We start from the raw sequence: 27,880 nt of genomic DNA on the forward strand, positions 1-27,880 counted from the left end.
CCAGTTGCTCTACCAAAATGTATAAAACCAAAGCAACTATCTAGCCCAATTACTGGTATTTACCCCCCCCCCACTAGTGTCACTCCCAACATCAATTACACTGCAAAAACAAGTGTTTATATTTAAACACCATATTGTGTTTATTAGAGCAACACTTAATAAACACATAATTCATGTTAATGGTCTAACACTAATGTTCATAAATTAACACTTGGTGTTATATTACAAACATTAGTGTTTGTAATACAACACCAAGTGTTAATTTATGAACATTAGTGTTAGAACCATTAACATTAGTGTTAGACCATTAACATGAATTATGTGTTTATTAAGTGTTGCTCTAATAAACACAATATGTTGTTTAAATATAAACACTTGTTTTTGCAGTGTAGTGATGGTATAAACTAACCCTAGTTAACATGGTTAACAGTGCCTGGGCACCTTATACCCAGCTTCGTTCCTGTCTGGTCAGATAATTGGCTCATTATAATTGTTGAATTAGTGGTCACTTGACATCAGTGTAACGTCACCCAATGATTGATCGCTACTCGCACTTCGCGTATTATATATTAGGGTCTGTGCATTATAGACTAGCTGTTATTTGTCCTTGCCGAATTCATAACGATGTCAACTGCCAAGTATATTTTTTCAAAAGTATATTTTTCAAAACCCTCTTCTTTGAATTGAGGTATATTGGCTGTGTATAAACATTGTCTGCCTTGTGCTGAATTTACACTACATTGCTGGGTGCAATTTTGAGATGTTGGCAAATTTTTCCAAGTCTGAGGCTTCCGGCTCCTTTCAAAATGCCTAAAAGTGTTGCATCTGGCATCAAAATTTGGCAAGCGAAATGAGAAACTTTGTGATGGGGAATCGCAGAATATCATGATGCTTCACTCATCGCTTTTGCATACTATTAGGCCAAATAAAAAAATAAACATGTTTCACGTCCCCTCCCGCTTCCGTTTTTGAGGTTTCTTCAAATTTATTTTTATTTTTTGAAATTCAGTTATAACTCTTCAAAAAATATGTCTAGGAAGTAGAGATACTTTCTATAGCCTTGCTAATATAAAAGGAACACTTTTATAAGGTTTTGTGATAGTTAGAGGGGGCCTACCTCTCAGAACAACAAATAGAGGCCTCCTCCTTTTTCCAGGCATTATTATATACTCTAAAAGAGCTCTAATTGTGGGTATTTACACCAATTTTGCGATAAAAAAATAAAAAGGCCCCTCTTCCTCCTTTTTTTTCAAAAACCTGGACGTGAAACAGTTTTTTATTTTACTTGGCCTTATCTGCTCCAGTGACACATTAATTTCCTTGGAACTTTGGATGCATTAAAATAGGTATTAGCATTTTACTTTGAAAAAAATTAATGTAAGAGTTTTCATGCCCCTCCTGTGAACAGAAGCCCAATCTTACAGTGGCATAGTTCTTTTTGACATCGGAGGGATGAGGTTGGAAACAAATTCTTGAAATATAGTGAGTCCGGCACCTTTTGGTGACAGAATAAGTTTATGGTACAAATGCGCCCGAAAATGTGCCATTTTGAAGCTAAACTGTTGAAATATTGTGCAAAATTGGAATAAATTCGCGCGTAGCTCGAAAAAAATTGGGCTTTGGGGGCTAAAATTGCCAAATATGAGGTTAATTGGGTCAGAAACCCACATACAGATGTCAACATTGGGGGGGGGGGGGATGATTGTATGGACCATTCCCCCTGGCAAAAATCTTGGGGATTTATCCTACACAGGCAAATGCATGAAGTGTCACTGGAGTTGGAACAGATAATAATCACTGTGATTATGATTGTAGATAACAATTGATGTCGTTTTTGCAAAAGCGATCAGGGTATCAATTGATCGGCTTGATGCTCTGAAAACTGAAATTAACACACAAGCATTGTATGAGGTTTGCTTTTCCGCAAAAGGAATCAGGTGTAAATTCAGCTTTATGAACTGCCATTTATTTTGATATTTGCCACCATTTTAAGGTGGTTTTATTTTTAATTGCACTGCATTCTGAAATATGATAACTGAAATATATACTAGTATAGGGATGAAATCAAAACTCGACCGGCGGTTGGCCGCCGGTTCCGTCCGATTTCCATTGTTTAGAACAATAGAAACCGGACGGAACCGACGGTCAACCGCCGGTCGAGTTTTGATTTCATCTCTTACACTCTAGTCTACCAAGAAATTGCGAAATCTCCTGATATTGTGTCACAAGTAGGGTTATGAACCTGAACTCTAGTAGGCCCCTGTCTGAAATACAATTGACTTTATACTAAAATACTGCAATATGTGTGTATGTCATGTATATATGGTCGAATCCAACGAAAAGTGTACACGGCATGTTCAGGGCCATAACTTAAAAGTGTTAATCAATTGGCATTCGTTTTTATATTGTGTTTATTCGCCTTGATCATACGCTTCGCGCCATATATAATAAGACCCCCTTCTGTGAAAAATTTAGACACAGAGACCCCAAAACATGCTATTTTTACCCATTTTTTCACAATATTTCTTAAGGTATTTTTAAAAACATCTAAATCAGTTATGAAAAGAAGTCATTGGATTGAATCTAAATTGATTTCCTGAAAGGTGTTTATTCAAAGATTGCCTGTTCAATTTTTCACATATTTGTACATAATTATGAATTTTTTGTGATAATTTTTTGAGTGGTATATTTTTACATTACCTACGAATACAATTTTTCATAGCACTAGATATATCTTTAAAAAATGGAAATCACTAATAAATGCGCAATTGATACAAGCTTTGATATGTCCAATACTGAAATGCATTGCATTCGGACATCTTTATTATTGTGTTTAGCTGCCAGAAATTCTAAATGGCACAAAAGTAGGTTTGGTAAAAAATATGCATTACCTCCGAATACATGTTAAAAGCTGTGCCAATTCCACAAAGTGAGAGAATAGTAAACAATAGTTAAGCAATAGGTGCAGGGTAATACACTCTTTATTTCTACCAAGTTTCAATAGCCTGCGTTTAAATATTTCTGAGATGTCAACAATAAAAGCAAGTATTCGTAGGTAAATTTCGGTAACCGAATGTTACCTACGAATACAATTTGACATCATGACAGTACTGTGAAACACCGCCATTCATGCCAATGCCCATATTGGTACATAAGGAAGGCATGTATGTTTGCTATCAAATCATATGTCAATGAAAGTTGCGAATTCACATACATGCCCACCATGCAAAACTGAATACGGCTTAATTGTTGAAAAATATGTACTGAAATAGACGACGGTCTGCTCATTTGAAAGAAAAATCAGATTCAAAGAAGATTAGAAGGGATAAATACTTGGATTTGTCAACTGTCATGTGTGCTTCATTTTAAATGTTTACCGAACTTCTGGTTTCTGGGTAATTTGTGTCCAAATTCATTTATTCGAAGGTAACTTTTGCCGTTTTCGCTAAGGTTACCTACGAATACCATGGAAAAAACGACTGTTCTCATTGTCTCATGATCTAGACAACACAGTGATGGACCCTGGTATAAAGCTAATTGTAGTTGCCCTCAAAAGAAAGGCCACAAGACGTAACTGACTCCAAGATGGACTTCACAAGTCTGCAATAACGGTTTTAAGCGATTTGTGTGCAATTAATCAAATTAAAGTCACTTTAGTGCCTTTGTTTCTTACTTCAATCCTCTTTCAACCACTGTGAACCGACATTAAATATACATGATAGGGTCTCAAGTATCAATAAACGCACATAAAGAAAATAATACATTCAAAGTGCTTTATAAAATGAAGTTTTGATTGCGATATCCACCAAAAGTCTAATTCTTACCTACACATACTGAAATGCTACTTACGAATACAGCATAATACATGACATGTGTAATGAAGTGTCCCTACCAATGGAAATTAATTGTCAAAAACTTTAAGCGGTACCCCAGGACACTATTATTACCCATATACGGATCCATTCAACAATTATTTATTATGTAAAATATTGCTGATTAACTACTTGTATATCAAAATGAAGTGGTCAAAATCTTGCTAAAAGCATCAAAAAATTTTGATCTAAGGTAATAGCATTTATTCATTTGGACGTACCATCTGAAAGAGATCTAAAACTACCATTTTATTAATTCATTACCATAATAGCAAAATTTAAACCTCTAAACTCAATATAGATATTGTTAAATCGCTCATGTTACCTACGAATACCCGGGTTTCTTCACCTTTTTATTGTATAAAGCGTTAGGTGTATGCGTATACTTCCTAATAGTCTTGAAAACATATATCCTACTCGTTCTTATACAATGTGTAAATTGATTCATACTCATTTGATAAATAAAATACAGAAACTGACCTAAACTTCATTTTCAAAAATAAACTAGCATAAATTGACAAAGATCATATTTATCGCGTTATAAAAATAAAAACAAATATTTTCTGGTTGAGCTAGCATTTTCCTGACACCCTGTGGTCTACATTACACGAAAAAAAGCGTTAATGGGAATATTCCATTTGTTTTAGGTTGATTAGTATTGCGATAGTGAAAGCATCCTAGTGGTATTCGTAGGTAACATTGAGTTTTGATATCACATTTACTATCACACGTCCTGGATTTGTTTTTCAAGATTAGTAACGGCACTTTTGGTTCCTATAAGGCCAATATGTCATCAATCAATGGGCAAAAGGAAAAAATTGTGGAGACATTTCTATTTCGGACTTTTATTTTTGGCCCGTGGACACTTTTGGTTGGATTCGACCATATACTACCACTGAAAGTGGGACATTATTTAAAGCCATAATATGTGATTTGCTCCACAGCGACGCCCTAAATTTGTCATGAATTCCTGCTTTTTGCATGATTGTAATGCATGCACAATGGTGTAAACTGTATTATACATCTCACGTTTGAGGAGATTATGCAGTAACCACCAGAAGCAGAAGAAGAAACATTGTAACCATGTATTCAAAAATGGTGGGTAGGAAAAACGTGGTAGGAACCCCAGACAAACAAGTAGTATGTCTATGGTAGGAACACTGCATGTCAAATACTTTATCTTAGAGTATATTTATTTTTGGAGGGAAATAGTATTTACAGCTGCAGATAAATATATACCTACATAAATATAAAAAAAACACCTGAGGAGTATCTTACCTTGCAACATGCATTTCACAGATATTTATATTAACTGATTCCCAACAGGGATAAATGACTCTGTGTATGTTACTTTTGTTACATTTATTTTCCACAGAATTGAAAGTGAACTTTGTTTTAAAGCACATAATTATTACAGCATTATTATAATTGATACCGTTTTGCTTTTCTTACCATTTGGTTGAATATGTTTGTTTTTGATTTGTACTGTTGTTTTACACTTTGACTTCGGTTTTTATCAAATTAAAATCTTATACGCTCTTACACTTGAAGTATTCTCTGTATTTGCATATTATAGTCTATTTAGTAAGGTGAAACATGACCTTCACCTAAATCTTACACAAATGGGGCAAGATCATGTTGCAAAGTGTAGAAATCATTTAGAGAATGAGCACGACTCTCCTCAAGACCCCAAAAGTTTTTGGCCCTCACTCTCAAATCTCCCTAAATATTGAATGGTCCCATAGACACGGTCAAGGAATGTTAGATTATTATCAGTAATAGTGTTTTTAAAAGCTGGTACTACACCACCTGATAAATTTTGTGACTAATTTTGCATTTTTCTCAAAAAATAACTACACACTAGTAACAAAAGTTATGTATATTATAGGGGCAAGGAATCCAATTACTTCACTGAAATTTCAGTGATTCAAGACAAGTGGTTCATTATGTATGTTAAGAAATGAGGTACATTCTAGCAGTACCTCTTTTCTTATCATAAATAATGTACCGCATGTCTTTAGTCACTGAAATTCCAGTGGATTCCTTGCCCTATAATATACATAACTTTTGTTACCAGTGTGTTATTATTTTTTGAGAATAATTCAAAAATAGTCACACCTTTATCAAGGGGTGTAGTACCATCTTAATGTGATGGGGTGAATTTTAATAGTCCAGTCAATCTAAACAAATTGGTGGTGTCACCTACCACTAATTGCAACAGATTATTTTTACTTTTATGCATGATAGAGATGTCCCCTGAACATCATACCAAAAGTATACTGAAATATACTTGGTGGAAAGGTACTTTTTGGCGGGAAAAGGTCGTACAAAGGTCAAATTTCAAAATTGCTTCAACCTTTTTAAACACTATACCAAAGTATTCCTCTAGTCATGGGGATTCAGGAGAAATATAGTTTGTTATATCTGTGATGTATACCGTTCTCAAGTTATAAGCAAAAAGGTCAAATGTCAAATTTTGGGCTCCAAACAAAAATGCTTAGAGTTTCTGAAAAATGGTCTCAATTTGTTTGTCCTTGAAAAAGACTCCGTTAAATTAAGAATAGTTTGTCGTATCTTGGATGTTTCGTTACCTAGGTAGCAGGGTAAAAGAGATCAATGACCCCCAATATTTTGCCAGGGGTGGTCCATACAATCATCCCCCCCAATGTTGACGCCTGTATGTGAGTTTCTGACCAAATTAACTTCCTTATTTTGACATTTTAGCCCCCAAAGTGCAAAATTTTTAGCGCGCTTCGCACGCATTTATACCTTAAATTTGTTATGTCGCCACAAGGTGCTGAATTCACTATACTTCAAGAATTTTTTCCAACCCCATCCCCCCGTGTCAAAAAGAAATCTACGCCACTGCCACACATTGAATATGCACACAATATACAAATGATATAGACAATTGAATTAAGACGATTTATTTGTACTAGGATTTCATTTAAGGCGTCAGATAATAGGAATAAAGACTAAACAAACATATTCTTGTTTATGCCATAATATTGTAGTCTTTCAACCCTTTCACAACTTCAGCTGTGTAACTTACAAAAAATCCCGCTGAAAAGTGGTTCTTTTAATTTTAGAAAATAAATGAAAAATCGCTCTGGACTTTAGTACTGATTATACTGTAGACGACCACAGACTATTTTGTTCTGACGTCATGATTGCCAGGGTGACATCCCGCTATCTCTAAAGTCCGCTATCTCTAAGGTTCGCTATCTCTAAGGTTCGCTATCACTAACGTGCAAAGTCTGTGGAGATCAGAATCCCGCTATCTCTAATAGAGAAAAGGGTTCGCTATACCTAAAAAGGTCCGATACTTCTAAGGTTCGATATCACTAATTTAGAATAAGGTTCGCTAGTTCTAAGGTTCGATATCACTAATTTAAAATAAGGTTCGCTATCACTAATTTAAAATAAGGTTCGCTATCACTAATTTTGAATAAGGTCCGATATCACTAATTTATTGAAGGTTCGCTATCTCTAAGGTTCGTTATCACTAATTGCAATAAAGGTCCGCTATACCTAAGGTTCGCCATCACTAATAATAAGGTTCGCTATCTCTAATTTTAAAAAAGGTCCGCTATCTCTAACTTTTAAAAAAGGTCCGCTATCTCTCATTATAAGGTCCGATATCTCTCATTTCCAATAAGGTCCGCTATCTATACCTTATTTAAAATTAGAGATAGCAAACCTTATTTAAAATTATAGCGAACCTTATTTAAAATTAGAGATAGCGAACCTTATTATAAATTAGAGATAGCGAACCTTGTTTGAAATTAGAGATAGCGAACCTTAACGCGGCTGTGTACTCAAGACATTGTTTCTTTCGCGAAATTGCGGCTTTTTTGAAATGTATTTACTTTGTTATGTTTTTTATAAATACAAGGAAAGAAAATCCAGATTTGTTAACTCCAACTGCTCTATTTTATGGATTTTATTTCACTATTTCACTCGTTAAAAATGTATACTTTTATATGTCTTGCGTTAATAATTACAAAGTTATGGCACTTTTACTACATGCATGTCTGAGAGTACACAGCTGCCTTATTTGAAATTAGTGATAGCGAACCTAAGAGATAGCGAACCTTAGAGATAGCGGACCTTATTTGAAATTAGAGATAGCGAACCTTAGGGATACCGGGATTGTTAAAATTAGAGATAGCGGACCTTATTTTAAATTAGTGATAGCGAACCTTATAGAGATAGCGAACCTTCAATAAATTAGTGACAGCGGACCTTATTTAAAATTAGAGATAGCGAACCTTATTTAAAATTAGTGATATCGAACCTTAGGTATAATGGACCTTTTGTCGTAATTAGTGATAACGAACCTTAGGGATAGCGAACCTTAGAGATAGCGGTCTTTAGAGATAGCGAACCGTAACCATTGCCAGACCGTTTGTATTATGGATATTGTTCCTTGTCTGGAAATATGTTCGGGCTATGTTCAGGGGCCGTGTTTTTAAAACGGGGACTGCTCTATAGTCCGATGGTTCTATAATTCGAAGGTGTTACATGTAGTAGCATTCGCTAGTCCGAATTTTAAAAGAGGTTCTCTAGTCCGAAAAAAAATTGAAAAGAGGTTCTTTATTCCGACGGTTCTTTATTTCGAAGGTTCTATAGTCCGAATTTTAAAAGCGGTTCTCTAGTCCGAATATGAAAATAAGCTCTATAGTCCGAATTTAAAAAAAGGGGTCTATTATAGTCCGAATTTAGAAATAGGCTCTATAGTCATAATTTTAAAAGGGTTCTATAGTCCGAATATAGAAATAGGCTCTATAATCCGAATTCAAAAAATGGTTCTCTAGTCCGAAATTGCAAAACGGTTCTATAGTCCGAAACGGATACCGTGTTCTTTAGTCCGAATCAGTAAAAAGGTTTTATAGTCCGATTTTTTAAAACATTAACATTTACCGCTCCCTCTGGCTAGATAATACTAAAGCAGAGTGTATGGTAAACTTTAACTAATCTGTAAACTAATTTGTTTAAATGGCTAAATATGTTTAAATGTTTAAAAAAATGCCGCAGCATTTAAATGTCGGGATAGCACTATGAAAAACTCGACAATGCTCGAATACATCGTAGAGTATTACTAGTATAATGGAATGAAAAACATACAAATCACGAAAATATCACCAGAATAAAGGTGAACGTCAATGTATGCTACGAAAAATATCCAGAGAAACCAACCATGTTGAACTTCAGCGGATTTGTATTTAACAATTGATGATTTGACACTGAAACAAATGATAAAAATAAAATTCGGACTATAGAACCCGTTTATCAATTCGGACTAAAGAACACGGTACCCGTATCGGACTATAGAACCGTTTTGAAATTTCGGACTAGAGAACCTTTTTTTAAATTCGGATTATAGAACCTATTTCTATATTCGGACTAGAGAACATTTTTTTAAATTCAGACTATAGAGTCTATTTTCATATTCGGACTAGCGAATCGTTTTTAAAATTCGGATTAAAGAACCTCATGAGGGCCCGAGATATGGCAGCACGAATACCTAATTAGGCCAATTGAAATCAGTGTTAATTGGTCTGGTTCCAAACAGTTGCTACCTAACAATCGGTGGCCTAGCGGTCTGGCGCATCAGAACCATACACTGACGTTTAGTTTAATAATAGCCATGCTCTAGCGACAGGCGGCGTGGGCTCGAGCCCCACCTCTGCCAAGTGTAATTTTTTGACAATTTTATTTAAGGGAAATGGGGCTAGGCGAATTTATATATGGCGTAGGTAGGAGTGGTGTAGGGCGATCTATTCAAAAACTGTATTCATCTATTGCTATGGTAGTTAATCCGATTATTACGTCTCTTCTTCGGCGAATAAAGTCGTGTTTACACGGTCGGACATAAGTGAGTTATTACCGGTAATAAGCGACTTATAACCGGTAATAGTGACCTATAACCGGTATTAAGTGACTTAAGTCCGACCGTGTGAACACGCGACTTTTTAACCCTTAAGTTTTCCCATATGGACTAAGTGTTGAAGCCCTCCACATATGGAAATGTTTTAGTGCAAAAGTCTCTTTAAATGCTGCACAGTGTCATCGACCCTATATCTTCATGGCAGAAATCGCCATGGTAGGTTGAATCAACAGCCACGATTGGCCATTTGGTTCAGACCTTTGAAGCTCTTTGAGACGAATAATTAGTCGAGGGACATGACTAAGGCTACTCACAATAGCCGGGTATTGATCTTGGTTGTGCGTGAATAAGCTTGTATACCCCATTGAGGTCAATGGTCATCGACTTTTATACTGCCTAGTAGTGAGTGCAGCTGTACTACACGCTGTAGCCATACTGGACCAACGCAATATAAAATTAGAGTTTTGGTTAGATTTTGAGTTCAAAACGCACGGCCAATTTTCAAAACGCATTCTAGCGACTATCATATCTGTTCAACACGTATTTTCAAGTGTATGAGACCAAATCTGGTTTCTTGAGAAAAAATCATTTACGGGAGATATTCATCATTTTCTAACCCGGTATCCGAAGATTTTCGTCTGATATCAAAATCGTGCATAGCAATTCACGTGTATCGATCCCGTGTATTCATTTTAGTGTCCCTTCTGCACCGAATAATTATTAGCCAGGCGGTGTCGGTGTGTGCTGAACGATGTGCTCCAAGCTATGTGCATTATCAGTGCATGTGTGTTCACCATGTTTACATTTTACAGATCAATGATTCCAAGGACAGGCTATTGTTATCGCACGGGCAATACCATTTTCTTGCACGGGTAAATCAATAGGCTTACATAAACAATGAGACCATAAAGCATTAATTTTCATGTTCAAAATACTTTTATCACTCTAATGGAAGCATATCAAAGGCATAAATTAGTTACTATTGGTAGTAAGCCTACATTTGAATCTTATTGTATAAAACATGTTCAATTACAACAGTTGAATTTATTAATATTTTGCATGTGTTCCCCGTACACATGAATGGCAAGGTAGCGTCCAGTTCATTGGAGCATGCGCAGTCATTCCTATCCTACGGTCTTCGTGTGATCGGCTCATGTCACAACTATCGTGATTGGATGGGGCTTCACGTTTTCCTACCGTCCGATGAAATTTTTTAACCAATCAGAAAAACTTTTACATAATATTTTTTGTGAATAAATTACAAAGAGAACATAAAAAACCCTGCCATCATTGGCCAATCCGTTCAGAAGTACTGGTTTCAGGAATATCACCCAGCCGGCGAAAGACGTGAAATCTCTGTGTGAGGATGCTGAATATGAGGCATTTTTGATACTAGAAAAGTGGGCTTGTAATTTCCGTCCGCCTTGCGACAATAACCAACATTTATGACTTTTACAGCTTAATTAGGAAATACTATAACCTATTAAATGCTGAACGGCCCGTGTTGGTATCTTTTTTAGAAATTAAAATATGACCATCGCCCGTTTTCTGGCTGAAATCGACATAGTGATTTGCTGTAGTACAAGCCAGTGGACACTTCTTGAGAGTAAAAGAGACTCCGTTTCCATATGATGCAAGGCGAGGATGAAGTGAAGTGTCCAGTACTCCTCGTTCTTCGAAATCCTTTCCCAGGTCGTCCCGGCGGTGGAGTTTAGTCGTATCTTCCAGTCCCTGTTCTTCTACAGGCCGTGCCATGGGTAGCAACGGTGAAAACAGCAAAATGAGAATAACAAAACAGGTCTTGTCCGGTGCGGCCATGATCTGTTAATACAAAACAAAACCAAACCAGTTTATAGGGTCGCACCATTACATATCCAAAAAACACTGCTCCACCTCGGAAAAAAAAAGAAAAGAAAATATTGATGTCATAAGTGAAATAAATTGTCACAGCTAGTTAGTGAAGGAAAATTAATATTTGACTATTATATTTTACCTTTTATATTGCACATTTTTCTCGCGCATTAGTTCGTGAAAAGTAATTATCTACCAAAAAACGTTGACAACGTAAAGAAATCAGCAAGTTTAAAAAACCCACCTCGGCTCACTTTTTGAAACTTGGTCCCATTTGTAAAAGGTACTGATTTAAACTTTATCATATTTACATCAATTTAAAACATTTCCAGAAGTGTTATGTATCTTTAATGTGCAGATGCGATATTAATTTGTAAGCTTTCTGGAACGACCTGAACGGTTATTATCTTGTTCTTGCATTATAAGCCAATATCTTTTTGTGTTTTGTTTTATAATATCATGATTAATGATTGAATTAAACGAATAACAAGTAGGCTTGTTTGTAATCTTGTTGGAAACGCTGTATTCTGTTGAAATGAAATAAAAACACTGATTTGCTGTTGGTGTTCAAATGGGACCAAGTTTCAAAAAGTGAGCCGAGGTGGGTTTTTTAAACTTGCTGATTTCTTTACGTTGTCAACGTTTTTTGGTAGATTTCTTTTCTTTTTATGAATGTAGCCAAGCAGCTCCAAGCTTGGAAAGTCAGGTTATGAAGTGCACAATAAAACGAATAAAACGAAAAATGGATGTTTTAAGTTGCCATTCTTGATTCATGACAATAAATAATTAAACAAAACTTTATCAGTCGTTTATTTTTAAAACTTGCTCGTCACGCGTGACTGTAATGTTCAGAGGCGTACACAATGATCAATAAACATTTTAATATACTTTAATTATTCAAGGCTACGTAAATATGTAAACAAAATGTAAATATGAACAACACACACCCAATGTTGACAATGCCAGAGAGACACACATAGAGTAAATCCGATTTAGGCCTACTTCATGTCGGAACTGGTAAATGCGCATATATTTAAGCCTATACTACGGAAGCGTCTAAATGCCCCAGATAATCGTGTTTTAATGTTGGTGGTTCTTTGTAGCCCTGCGGGGCAATCTACTTGGCTATCCGAATTTCGGGGCAACCTAGTTGAATATTCCTATTAAGCGGCGGTTGTCGGCGATCTTTCGTGGTTTGTGGTTTTCATCAAGCCCTGCACTCTATCGGGAGCTAATTTATAGTTTAAGCTTGTTGAATATCCATATTTCGTGGTTTGTGGATCTTTGTAGCCCTGTGGGGCAATCTAGTTGCATATCCAAATTTCGCGGTTTGTGGTTCTTTATAGCCCTGCGGGGCAATCTAGTTGGTATCAATATTAAGCGGCAGTTGTTGTTGATCTTTCGCGGTTTGTGGTTCTTTATAATCGAATAATCGATAGGCCTGCGGGCAATCTAATTGGATATCCCAATTTCGGGGTTTGTGGCTCTTTGTAGCCCAGCGGGGCAATATAGTTGAATATCGTGGTTTGTGGTTTTAATTTCCCTCATCAAGCCATCAAGCTTGTTGGATATCCGTATTTCGTGGTTTGTGATTCTTTATAATCGATAGGCCTGCGGGCAATCTAGTCTTTCGCGGTTTGTGGTTCTTTGTAATCTTTCGTGTTTTGTGGTTTTAATTTCCCTCATCAAGTCCTGCTCTCTATCGGAAGCTAATTTGTAGTTTAAGCTTGTTGGATATCCATATTTCGTGGTTTGTGGTTCTTTGAAGCCCTGTGGGGCAATAGTTCCATATCCAAATTTCACGGTTTGTGGTTCTTTATAGCCCTGCGGGGCAATCTACTTGGATATCAATATTGAGCGGCAGTTGTTGGCGATCTTTCGCGGTTTATGGTCTTGATTTGTTGGATATCCATATAATCGATATGCCTGCGGGCAATCTGGTTGGATATCCAAATTTCGCGGTTTGTAGTTCTTTGTAGCCCTGCGGGGCAATCTAGTTGGATACCCCTATTAAGCGGCGGTTGTCGGCGATCTTTCGCGGTTTGTGATTTTAATTCCCTAATTAAGTCCTGCCCTTTAGCCCTGTGGGGAAATCTAGTTGGATATCAATATTCAGCGGCAGTTGTTGGCGATCTTTCGCGGTTTGTGATTTTCATTTATAACATTTATATCAAATATAATTTCAGTCTGAGCTGTGAACAGAGCCACTGATAAATAAATAATAAATAATAATTTCGGTGTTTTAAATGACGAAGATGCCATGATAGTCAGGCATGGTGATAGCATCTGGATGGTGAAAGTAGGCCCAAGGCCTAGGCCTAAATGTGAATAAAAAATCAAACATGTTTGTTTGATGAAAAAATAATAATATCACAATAGCAATGGATGTTCGAAATGGTGTTATTCTTGATTTACGACAATAAATTGATTAATAAAACATTAATAAAAAGTGGTGGGAAGTTTCGAACTTGAGCAAAAATTCATAAATGGATTAGAAGTCCATGGCATTAACCACTTCGCCACGGGGACGTCCCGTTATTACGATGTGTGAAAGTGGAGTATTTATTAATATGAATATATGCTGTGGTCCGGAAAGAATAAAAGAATTGTGAAAAACTTGATTTTTTGGCGAATGGGGTCCAGAATTTGTATGTAGGGTATCCAGGAAAATGCCTGGGTATATTTGAAAGTGAATCTGAAAAATTAGTGCGACAGTGACAGCCATGTAAGGCTGTAGCAGTGTCGAAAGATTGTGGATATCAGTATGATTAGCTATGATTTGCCACTAATTTTGGCTATGAAATACCGCGTGAAATAAAGCAAGAATGTTTGTTTATTATCAAACAATCGGATTGACTGTAAGATTCGTGTAACTTTTTGAAATAAAGAGTTATTAAAATATGACACTTTGGACAGTAAATACGATTTAGCATGGTTTTAGATATATTTTGTACCCAGCGAAAAATATCATAGAACAATAGCGTTTTGTTCCGTGTAAATATAGTCTCGCGGTGCATCTGTTTATTCTTCTTTATCAGTCGTTTTTTTTTAAAACTTGCTGGTCAAGCTACCGCGTGACTCTAATGTGAGCAAAAACACTTGATTCACTCTACTTCACACAGATTTTCACCCAATTCGTTTATTTAGCTTTATTTATAGGTAAAGAGGAGCTATCGCGTGCTCGCAGAGCGGGTACGCGGAGTATCAACGGGCGTGTGCGCGGAGTACCGACGGGCGCAGTGCGGGTGTGTGCATGTGACTAATTTACAGGTGCATCTCATCGGACCAGAACCAGGTAAGGCCTATAGCCCATTATATTGATCACTAAGAGACGCAGGACTATATCATAGTAGTTTAAAAGTCAGGGCTATTATATGGGTAACGGGTGTTTGGTAATTAGAGATAGGCCTATTATGAGTACCACCCAACCCGAGAACCGCGAAATCTAGTCTTTAATAATAATAATAATACGCTATTCTCTGTAGGTTTGTAGATTTGTCTGCAGGTTTGCCTGTTTGTCTGATGCCGTTAGTAGGTTGTACGGGGCTCAAACTCAGTGGGTGGATATAGTTCTGTCCTGGCAAGAAGTTTATGTTCGTTAAGTCATCCGACCTCGGGGCCCCTCTTAGGGGAGTCGTCTCTCTTACTCTCCATAGGTTGCTGTTGTCAGTCTCTCTTATTCACTAGTGAATCTACACAATTTGATAGACTGATATTCACAATATGCAATTTGATTAGGGGAAAGCTATTCCAGAGGGAGTATGTAAATTAAATGGAACAGCCATTTCAGAGGGAGTATGTAAATTAAATTGGACGGCCTATTTTGTGGCCATTTCAGAAGAAATATGTAAATTAAATAGAACCGCCAATGGGTATGTAATTTAATTGGAACAGCCTTAACGTTTACGTCATCTATTTGTTAACGTATATGTCATTTAAATTTATATTATAGCCTAATTACGCTATTCTCTGTGGATATGTCTGTTTAAGTCCTACGTGTATGGGGTGGGTGCTAGTAACAATATCATTCGCGAGAAAAAATCGCACTTTTAGTGCTAAAATGGGGGTAAATGCAAATAATTGCAAATGTTTGTAAATTTTGTCTCTGTATTTCGAGCCGGGGACGCATCTACCCCCCCCCCCTCCCCTTTCCCACAGTATGATGGTTACAGTTGGTAATTGATGCTAATTTATGGTGCGGTGGGTGTTGACAATTTTGCATAAGAATACACCCATGCCACCCACAACATCCTTTGCAGAATAGATTAATAACATCACTGCTCTTCTTTATGTTTGGAAACTCGTGTCAAAAAACCCTTTCTCAAAATTGAGTATAATATTGTTGTGTAATCAGCACAGGGGCTATTTTAACGTGCTGTGAGAATTCAAAATTCGTGCTTAAAATATATATGCGCCATTAAGATTCAAAACTGCGTTTTGTGCCAAAATAAAGTAAACTTGCTAAATTTTGCACGCTTTGCGCACACTGCTAGTCCATCAAATACCAGAGCTAAAATAGTCTGAAAGCATTTTCGCGCGCTTCGCGCACAAATGTCCCAGTAGAATCGGCACAAATAATGCTCGTCCTCCCCTTTCCATGTTAATGCTTCAGCATCTTATTATGTTCCAGTTTGAGGCCATTTGAGGTCATGACAATTGTCCAAATGTTTAAACCCATTTTAAAGAGCACACCGCTAACTCAACGCGCCATTCGTGTAACCCTTGTAAAAATATATAAACTGTTTTGAGGCATTTTGGGCTGCTCTTTGGACTAATAACCAGAGAGAGTGGCGTATTATTGCTTAAATAAAAGTGTAAAGCTATATGCATGAATTTGAATCGCCATTGCCAAAGTCGCATTTGTACAATTATCGAGAAAATCGGTCCGCGAATTAAAAAGTGGGCAGAAACAGGTTTCCAGCCTTGCAAGCCAAAAACAGTGAGGGTTTTGTTTACGGGCTCGTACCGGGAAAACAAGATGAAAGACTACCCATGCACTTTGCAACATAATATAAAACTTTCATCGATTTGTAATCGACTGGTTATTTTCAAAGATTGGAGATATTGCCCCAAAGACCTCCAAACGAGCAAAAATTTGCCTTTTTACGTGTATTTCAATGGGGCGATTATTTTTTTTATCTTTCCACAAGACACAAAGTGCCCTGTGCTTTTATTTTCATCATATATTTTCAAAATCACAGGAATCAATAAAAATCACACAAGAAAAATCACAAATGCAGCATCAATTTAAAAATGTTACATCATATAAAAGTCTACTTTACCAAATACATGTAATTTAACACTGTCTTCAACACAGCCCAGTACATACACAAAAACAAAAATTTTAAAGGTCAAATCTCCACTTTTTATAATGAGCAGAAAGTTTCATTGCTAAAAAAATGGGGCGATTATTTAGTATAGTGCGCGTGGTTTGCGCGCATTTGTCCCGGTAAAGTAATTTTTTAGTCCATGAAGCAGGTCATTGGGTCGACTTGGAAATATTATTGTGCTCCCCTTGGCCCGACGAAAGTCAAAAAGCAAGGACGCAGCCTGGAATGAGGCAAACTGATAACACCTCCGGCTCAACGGGGACAAAATCGATAAAAAAAATACAGTACAGTGGATCTGGACCTCTTCTTTTGGGCCCATTTACAATGATTTATGACAAACATTCACCATAATTATGGAAAACTTAGTGTGAAAATCAGGCTTAACATTGGCAAATACGTCTTTCCTCAACCTATGCTCGAGGAATCCCCTTTTAAGACCATATATAATTATTGAAAATATGAAAGATTTTGTCAATTTGCGCAAAATAATATTTACCCTCATTATTGCCATATTAAAATTTAGTATTATAATGTGGGAAGTTTCGAGCGCTAATCGCGTCTTCACCACATTGTGTTAATGGATTGTAGACATCCCCGGGACTCCAAATGCCAGGACAAAATTAATCAAAAGCTGTCATGTGCATCTTTCTTTGGTCAAGTTTTAGGCCACAATAATTATCCACATTTGGCCGGCTCATTTTAACATTAAAATAGCAAATTTTTGCGCGCTTCGCGCTCATTTGTATTGGTAAACTAATGTTAGTGGCGTATTAGCGGGTCAATTTGAAGATGTCTACGCGAGATCACAAATGTGGCTGACCTGCCTAAAATAAGTACGTGATGTCACAAATGTGTCACCAAAATGAGAGACTTTAACGCGTAATTTTTAAAAATCTCGAGCATAGGCAGCGGAAGCGGGGGGAGGGACTTCCCCCTAAACATCATAATAAAAGAAAAATTAAAGCAATATTTGCCCTGTGAATCTTCTCTTTTATTCCAAAAAATACTGTGTTTGGGGCCAAAAATAGGGTCAAACTGCACAATTTTGCGCGTTTCGCGCGCATTGGTCCACAATACCGAATTTCACATTCAATGGGGGCTAAAATCAAACCGGCACAAAATATGCTTGCACCTCTAAATTTTAATGCTTCCGCCACCAATGCTTGCCAAGTGAGTGACTTTTTTCGATTAAAATAGCCCCTGAATCAGCAGATAATAAATGGGAACATCGTTGATGTATTTATTATCGTTTTTATATAATATAAATAGAGGTCCAACAATTTAGCCTTGTTGAACGCCCCAACTTATTTTTGAAAACCATAACTTTAAAATTTTAATAACACATTTATTTCCTTAACAACTTTTCCAAATGTTGGCGTAATATCATCGTAAGGACAACTTTTTTTTTGTTTTCATTTAAAATGTCAATCCACTTGTTGTAAGTACACGGACACACTCCTGCTTCAGTAAAGAAATTGCTTTGTGTTATTTAGAAGGGTAAATGTAAATTCATTTAATTGACTTGTCATTATTTTTAATTACCTACAGCCTTATGATAGTACACACCAGGTTCACTAATGTCATTAAGTTTATTGTTTTTATGTTTAAACAATATTCATCAGAATGCAAAAACGAAAACCAACTCTGCAAAATTGCATAAAATGCTCACAGGTGCCTACAATTTAATGAAATTGCAATGTATAATGATTGGATTTACATAGAACGGTAGGTTTTCATTTAAGATAATGAACCTCGCTGAAAGTACACAGCTATCAAGTTAAACGGTATTATATTTAAAATAAAAATTCCTTTAAAAGGGAATGGGGCGCCCAATGTGAGCTGGACGGGATATGTTGAATTCCATGGTGATTAATTAGATTTGGTATTATAATGATTTTTTTAGTTAATAGTAGAAGATGATCAACTACGAGTCAAATGCTTCATGGAATGAAGCTTTCGTGTTAATTTGCGATTATGTGGGGTGGGAGTTCTGTTTTGGGGGACCTATTGTAGTGAGGATATTGCTTTGGATATTGAATATTGTTGAATTTCGTTATGCAGGGCCTAGGGTATATGATGGATAGTATAGAAGACACAAATAAGTAAGCTTCCCCCCTAGTCATTTATACACTCATTCTTGTCACACGACGAATTTCGACAAAGTCATGTAAACGTAATTTCGTTTTTCACCCGACCTCCGTCCAGAAACAATCCTGAAATGTTGAAAACCTGGGGTCGGCGCACTCATACCAGTTTATCCTAAGGTATACTCTGTGTCTTTTGTAGCCAACCCTGTGGCTAAGAGAGGCTAGGAAATACTTAAACTAATACAAAAAAATCGTACCCTCCTTTCATAATTCATATCAAACAATTCCAAGAAATTGACAGGCCTGTTAAATCAAGGGTAAGATCGATCGTTATTCTTCATGAAACGGGCACAGCCCATTTTAAATTAATTAATAAATAACAAAATTACGTCATAATTATGACTTTAAGTCGGCCATAGAACTCTATTTTAAACGGACAAAATAGCCATTGGGGTTTCTTTCACTTTACCTTGCTAGGAACCCTTCCCAGCAGTTAGGCATATTACAATAAATATTATTTCATTCAGCATTTTGGGTAAACACTAACAAAATGACGTAGGCCTAAATCGTACATTATTGCTTTAAACTGCCCGACACCGACCCGAGTGAACAACGGTGAACCACGAGTCAAAAGTCGCCTAATTGGGCTACCATATCGCGGGTTGGCAACTCTGGTTGCAAATACACTTCTGACCTTCAACACAGTCATATCTTCCGAATTTATTCCTTTCTCTGCTGACCAGAATTCGGGCCAGAATTGAACTTCGCTAATTAATGTTTTTTATCAGAGATAGTCACCACAAAGATACTGAGCTGTGTTCTAATATCTTTGGTCACAATCAGTTAGCAGTCAAGCACATAAACCAATTAGTGATTTCATGATTGGTCAGTGGTTGTTTTGTTTGGTTTAAGGATTAGCTGTGCAAAGGTCACTATGGACCACAATGGCCTCATTCCAGTGGCATATTATCAATAACCTCAATTAAACAATCATTAGTGCAAAATTTGACCTTAAGTTGCAAAGTATGAGTTTTTGAATGCACAAATGTATTGGGGTTAAAGAACTGTGCCCTGATAGATGAGCATGTTGTAGATTCTTCACACTGTAAACAACTAGTTCATGTGCAAACATGTTCAAAACATACATAATTAGAATGGTCAAATGTCACCGTCTATCGGGTTCTAAGAGGCGGTAAACTGGTTTAAACCATACCTGACCATACAAGGGTCACGGTTTATTTGGTGTTTTTATAAGTCCATTAATTTTGTATTTTAAACAAAGAATATACGCACACCATTTTATCCCGTGCATATCAGAAAACAATAATAAAATAAAATCCAAGCATATTGTGGTTTTATTTCTGAGCTGGGCATAATTTTAGCAAAATAATTGCGGAGTAAATCTAGCAAGAGTGAAATTAGAAGCTTTTCCTCCTTTTGCACGTGTTTTTTTTTTTTTTGTCAGTCAATATAAATCTACTTTTTGCCTAAAACAGCTAATTTTACATACCGTCAAACTCAGTCAAACTCAGACCTCTTGTGGCCCAAAAACATCTGATTTCATGTGCATATAGCAAATAAATACACCAGGTTTTTTTTTACTATTTATCATGATTAAGCAGTGCTTTTGTTCACTGATCTGGACTCCTCTCTATTCATGCTATTAATAATCTTGCAAATAAATAAATTATATGGTCATAGGGTTTTCTTGAGCATGTTGAGGAAAGCCGCGCTTTTAACCTTTTTCACACTAAGTATTGTAAATTTTGGTCATAAAAGGGTCTACAAGACAGAGGGAGTCAGAGGGATTTTCAAGCTGCCCTGATTATCAGGTCTGCAATGCCGTTAGGGATGAAATCAAAACTCGACCAGCGGTATAGAACAATAAAACCGGACGACGCGGTCAACCAAAACGGTGTCTTCTCAGAGCCACACCAGCCCGAATCAGCAGAAGAAGTGGCTAGACCGTGGAGAAAAACTACTATGCCGAAATCTTCGCTTCCACGCCTGTTCCCCATTGCCCAAGTTAGCGTGACCCATCCGACACCACGTGGAGGTTTGGGTTGGGTTGCCCGCGAGCAATCACTATGCCAGCTCTGCGGGCGCGCCTTGCCGGACGAGGCCCCTAATCGACAGCTAAAGCCTCCTTTATAGACTTCAGACAAATACACATTTGGGATACATGAGAACAATGGTACCACTTTCTCAACACATGCCTCTATTGTGGTCACTTATTCATACTAGCATGTTGTGTCAAGCGTTAATAATACTGCCAGATCAGTGACCAATTTATTGGCGGAACCCCTTTATTCGAAAAAATTGTACCACTTTTATGAATAGCCGGTCGGAAAATTAAATCGGCATCAAATTTAGGAACAAAGCATTACGTAATCCTTTCTATATTTAAACCACATTGAGTGTAACCTGCTTGTAGTGCAGGGCGATATATACAAAATAATCCAATTATCACTTCAACGGCGAATTGATCAACTTACCTGGGCAGGACTAGGATCACTATGACGTCACACAAATATCTAATGCAGAAAAGTTGTGAATAAATCTGGAACAAAGAATACGTGTAAAATACATCAATTATTTCAATCCAGCAATCGATTTAAAATTGGGCTTTTCCAGTTTAAATCCATTATACACCCCCTGTGGAAGACATGACCTTAGTCTCCCACATAGGCCTAGCTAGAGAGAAGGCTATTATGTGGTCATCCATTTAGGTAATCCCATTTGAAATTCAGTATTTTCGGAACTTGTAAATGTACCGACGGAAATAACGCTAATAATAATATACTATTAAGCGTCTTACGTCATAAGACCCCAAAGCACTTTCACGAAATGTCCATTTATAGACACACCAATAATTCCATTTGACATGTTTGAAATCCACACTCCTTCTGTGGAAGATTTAGCTAAAGAAAAAAAAAAAGGGAATATAATTTTCAAATAGAAGGAACTATAGGGTAACTTTAGCTCAGTCCTCCACAGAGGAGTGTGTGGAAATGAAGGTGTACACGTGTGGACATGGGGTGTTTGTGCATTTTCTCCGATATTTCAACTTAGTCGCTGAGGTCCGAAAAAGATAATGTGGCCCACGTATTTTCAGTTAAGAATACTTGGCACATTGTGAGATAGGGCCTAGGCTTTTACGACGGGATATTAATAGGAATTAGTAAGTTTTTACCGGGTTCGCCGTCGGACAAGTTTAGAACTGTCAAGCTTTCGTCAGGAGTAGCTCTGACTTCTTCAGGACAAAGAACCTAAGAATGAGACATGTAGGCCGCCCTTGCCTACTGATGGCTCTGAAAAGAGCCGTTTACTGAAGACTGCCCCTGGTCAACCGAGAACAAGTAGATCTCGCCTACATATCATCAATTTGTAAGCGCTCTTTAGCAAAGTCATAGTTCATTGAATTTACAACCGTATGATAAAACAAGCGAAAATAGTTTTTGCACAAGATTTGCTCATTCTAGTGACGCTAGTATATGGACAATATAAGTGTGCTTTTTCATTATTTTAAGGAACATTTGAGGTTTTGACTTTTGTTTAGGCCTACTTCTTCTGCAAAATAAATTCAGTTTTATCTAGCCCTTGTCATGTATTATACAGTAAGCCAAAAATTAAGGTACCAGTTAGGTTTACCCCCTGTATATCCTAAACGAAGACAGATATGTCTTAATTGGAACCAGCAGCCAATAGCTGCATCTTTTAGCTCGAATTTAAGACCTCATTCGTTGAAATTGTTCATGAAATAAAGACACAAAGATACAAAACCTCAAGGTAAATGCCAATTTAAAAGTTGCAGTTTCTTCCATTGCATGCGCTATTGATTTGTACACAAAGCGTTCGCGAACAAGGGAACTAGCGCCGTGCTTCCATTGATTAGCACGTTAAAACCAGCGTCATGCTTTCATTGATTAGAACACAAAAGTGCAATTTTTGATTTCGTCTCTTCAGTAGGTTTTAGATTACCGTTTCTTTAATTCTAAACCAAATTCAACAAATAAGGTCTTGAATCAGAGCTAAAGATTTCAGGTATTAGCTGCTTGTTTTAATTTTGACATATTTGTCTTTATTTAGGATATACAGGGGGTAAACACAACTGGTACCTTAATTTTTTTTGGCTTACTGTATATCGACAAAAATGTTGATGATCGCATATAAATAAATACGTAAATATTCATTGATTTCTTTTTTTAAATTTAATTAAATGTGTAGTGTTGGAATATCAGTTTCCAAATGCATGAACCGTATAATTAAAGCAGGGATCAATTTTTAAGAGGGTAAAAAGCTACAGTGGAAAGCATTGTTTTAACTGTGGTGGCTCTCGTACGTTTTGTATTGTTTTTGGTTTTTTGACAATCAATAAACATGTGTTTTACCCACTACGTAAAACTGAAAATACATTTTACGATTAAAAGTGTTTTAAGATTACGCGCTAATAAACCTCGTCACGTTAATTATTTAAACTTTAGTGCAACCGCGGTAATAAGTGATAAAAGGACATCTCCATAAAACTTACCGTGAATCTACTTAACCATATATTACTTATTTACCAGTATCGAGGGGCTATAAGAGAAGAAAGATACAATCCTGGACAAAATGTGTTGCGACACTTGCTCAGCAACGCGTACCGGAGGACAGGGAGTCGATTTTAATGTCAATGACCAAAGTGTCCCAAGACTTTTTTCCAGGATTGTTTGTAGCTTAGTCCGACTAAGTGTGCTTTTTCATTTAATGACTTAACATTTGAAAAAAAAAACATTTTAAGGAACATTTGAGGTTTTGACTTTTGTTTAGGCTTACTTCTTCTGCAAAATAAATTCCGTTTTTATCTAGTCCTTGTCATGTATTATATATCGACAAAAATGTTGAATAAACACTTACCTGAACAGAAAATAGATTGCAGCGATGGGCACATACAGTCAGTTAAACTTGAATTGGAGACAATAGCTGTAGCTACTATTGCTGAGCCAAACACACAACTGTTGTAGATTTCGTTTATGTATTTGGTATTATATTCCAGCTATTCAGCAATTGTTATGCATTTCAGTTCTAGACGTAAATTCCGACATTTGATTCTCATTGGCTCCAAAGTTTGACTAATCACTCCCAGTCGAACACTTTGTCCCCCTATTGGCCGATTTCACAAAACAGGCACTGAACATCAAAATTGTCTTGCTGGATAAATTAGCCTGATCACTCACAGTTGGAAACTGTGTCCTCCCATTGGCTGAGCATTGTGAAGTTGGCGGGAGATTGGAAATTGGACATTCGTTATTTCGGTGAATGTCGCTCTAAAAACATTTTTCTGCACGAAATATTGTAATTTGAGACCGTTTTTGGTCCATATCAAAACCTTTCTATGTGAAAAGTAACATGTTTTTTACCCAAAATGATATTCACTGTACAATGAAAAGCGAGCATGACCTTGATCAACGCGAGCTCTGTGGAGTCATGCTAAAAATAGATCGTGTATAAACCTACGCTTGGTCGCATTTCACTGTAATGCGAATTATGCTGTGGCATATTGGCTATGACTAAGACTAGCCGACCCAGCGACGACCCGGCCAGTTATCGAAGGGACTGGAATTGACTTCTGATTAAGGGGTACCCATAGTTTTTTGTATGCTGCGAGACCAAATGTAGGGAGTATCATAACCATTTTTAGATGACCATTAGGGAAAATGTCTATACCGTCGATAAACCCGAGGACATTTTTAATAACGTAGCGCTATTTCGTAGAATGACTGTGGGAACAGGGAAGGTTTGACAGCAAAACCCAAAAAAACTTGATTGCACGCAGGAAAGGAACCAAATATAGTGAAAAGACGGAATAAATAAAAATTCACTGCGGGTTCGTGGAAGCACCTACAGCTTCAAAAAATTCATTTTAGGGATAAGGAATATCTCACGGTCATATAGACTTGGACACAAAAATTCTGAGTTCACTATTTCGAAATTGACGGCGATTTAAAGAAAAATTGGGCCATTTTAAACCAGTTTTCTGATGCGTTTTGAATAGCACAAGTCTGCCGTGGATTCACTGATTCTGAAATGTTACTAAAGGTTTTGATATGAAAACAAGAAATGTCTTTAAAAAAGACAATGGCTCCAAGATACCAGTGGGCACCTTTTGTTATTAGTTAAGGAGACACTTATAATGCTAGCTTTAAGGTAACGCTATTGGATATAGATTTTGTCTGATTGAAATATGTGAGTCCATTCTCTCCTGATTACAAGACTGAACATTTTATTTTAATCGGATATTCGGTTACTAAAATATGGCCTGTCAAAATGGCACGAAACCAAGAAGTTGGCAACAACTTTCTTTTATTTTTGTTATGCAATGTTGTCAGGTAGGCCTTATTTTCTAATTATATATGCAAGAATTATACAAAGTAAAATGTTCAGATCGGCTACAAAATAAGATATAAAACCCATGGATGCATTTGGCAAATTTCCATTTGCATAATTAATTAGGGCAATAATCAACTTTTCTAATAAGTGCCCCTAATTAATTATGCAAATTGAAATTTGCCAAAACGCAACCGTAATTTTGTAGTATAGTGTGTGTTCTACCCATGTACCATGCCTCAGTACCATAGCTCTTTTAATTGTATCTATAATTCTAACTGCAATTATATACCTCATATATAGATTTCTGTCATCTGATTGGTTGAAAGTGCAGTCATTGAATTAACTATGCCCGCAAAATGAACTATGGACCGGTCCATGGAAATGAACTATGGACCGGTAACGTGCGTCACGATCAAACTGCGCGTTTTTCCAAGCGTAAAATGATATTACGCACGCGTTAATGTTTTCACGCGCTATAATTACGCAGAAATCGCAGATTGTAATCTGTGTGCCGTTCGCATTGAAACTATTAATTTCTCTTGCCAAAATCGATGCTTTTAACCAAACAGATGACAAGAATCTTAAGATTTGGTATATAAAACAAATATTGATTGCTTTTATTCGGGGCATGGTTAAAATTATAGGCCCGCGGATCTCAAAACCATGACTATGCCCCTCGGCTACGCCTCGGGGCATAGTCATGGTTTTGAGATCACCTTGGGCCTATAATTTTAACCATGCCCCTCATAGCAGTCAATATTTGTATACTATAAATGCAACTCATGATAATCCAACTAAAATTATAATTGATTATAAAATGTGATGACAACTACAATTACAACTATAACTACAAAGTCAATGATAAAAATACATTTACTCATTTTAAACAACTTATTTCTTAATATTTATGAATAATTTATCATTTTGTATATTTTATATTGTTCAATATCTGTATTATTTATGTAATAGTGATCTTGATGACGTGTTTTAATAAGTTAAATTTAATTTGTATATAAATCGTATATGATGTGGATCTTGGGTATGGATGATGCGTGTTGAGGGGATGAAAGGGTTTAACAATATGCTTGGTGAGTTGGAGTGCGTGTATGTAAGTGAGGGGTGAGTGGAGTGTATGTTGTTTCATGGTGGGAATAATTATGTGTGATTGTATGAAGATGAACGTAGGTGCTACTTTTATAGTATTTTATATTAATTTGAAATTTCTGTATTTGTGTAATAGTGGGCCTGCAAATTATCATGATGTGTTTTAATAATTTATTTCCTAATATTTTTGAATAATTTATCATTTTGTATGTTTTTGTGCAATAGTGGTCTTGATGATGTGTTTTAATAATTTAAATATAACTTGTACATAAATCATATAATAACGTTTTATTGTGAAAGATGTATGGAGGGTGTGTGTTGAGAGGGTGAGAGAGGAGTGCATGTGAGAGTGTGACTGTATGAGGAAGAATGCAGGGTTACTATTTTATTTATTATATATATTTTGTCTTTTGTAAAAGATCGTACTAATTTTAGTTTTTAGTCTATGTACACTAATGTATTATATTTTAAACTAAGTTGAGTTTGCTAGTAATATTTTTAATATCCACACGGACATGTGGAAGAACAATACTGTATTGAACATGTTTTTACCGTGTATAAATAAAGCTATTATTATTATTATTATTATTATTATTATTACCAGCTCCTTAGACCTCGGCCACAAAACTTGTTGGTGTCATCGTGAAAATTTAAACATACAATCGCAACTTCATTACTTCAACATACCACGTAACCAAGCAAAGACAGAAACAAGCATCAAAGACAGAAAACGTACCATATTTTGGAATGTTATCTGCTTAAAACATTAATGTGTATTTAGTGCTACCATTATTAATATTGTTGAATTCTCAAGCGCATACAGACAATTAATACGAGGGTCCTATGATATATACACAATACATAAATCGATTTTGATTTCGGCCACGTGCTCTGCAGGACATCGCGTCGGTTGCAAGGTGTGGAGCCCACTCAGCCTACCATTTTTCTTGTAAGTCTGTCTGATTTTTTGCAATTGATAGGAAAAGTCCACATAGGTCCCAAAAGTTTGTTTCACATATTAAAGATTAGATTCCCAAAAGACGAAACAGTAATCTTTAGTCGGGACCTAAGTAAAATTTACATACAATTTTCACCAGCAATTGAGTGTTAATTTTGACTAAATTCAGAAAATATTTTGGAGTATATAAAATTGAATAAATTCTCTGCCTCCTAAACCTAGTAAATTTATGCACGATTGGGTATCACGAATCGTTATATATGATGTGCAGTTAAAATATTTCATTGAAAACCCTCCCACTCGGCGATTTCAAAAAGGTAACCATGCTTCCCTAGAATTTGCAATAAATTAGCATTAAAAATTTTCTTATTTCAGCAGCATTTTAGAAACTCTGGCGTATGGCGAGTACTGCTGTAGTT

The 27,880-nt window shown here is 36.4% G+C and overlaps 2 long non-coding RNA genes across 2 annotated transcripts in view; one reads left to right on the forward strand and one right to left on the reverse strand.

Annotated features, from left to right (window-relative positions):
* Positions 1–27,880, forward strand: part of LOC140141149 (uncharacterized) — a 483,782-nt gene that overhangs the window by 246,811 nt on the left and 209,091 nt on the right. The gene's annotated exons all lie outside the window — the stretch shown is intronic.
* LOC140141143 (uncharacterized) lies at positions 9,394–24,019 on the reverse strand. The gene is made up of 3 exons (XR_011857357.1): positions 23,927–24,019; positions 21,526–21,590; positions 9,394–11,583 (listed from the first exon to the last, which is right to left on the reverse strand). It is a non-coding gene; the product is annotated as an uncharacterized lncRNA (long non-coding RNA).

Source organism: Amphiura filiformis, chromosome 19 (assembly GCF_039555335.1).
Source record: "Amphiura filiformis chromosome 19, Afil_fr2py, whole genome shotgun sequence".
Taxonomy (NCBI): Eukaryota; Metazoa; Echinodermata; class Ophiuroidea; order Amphilepidida; family Amphiuridae; genus Amphiura; species Amphiura filiformis.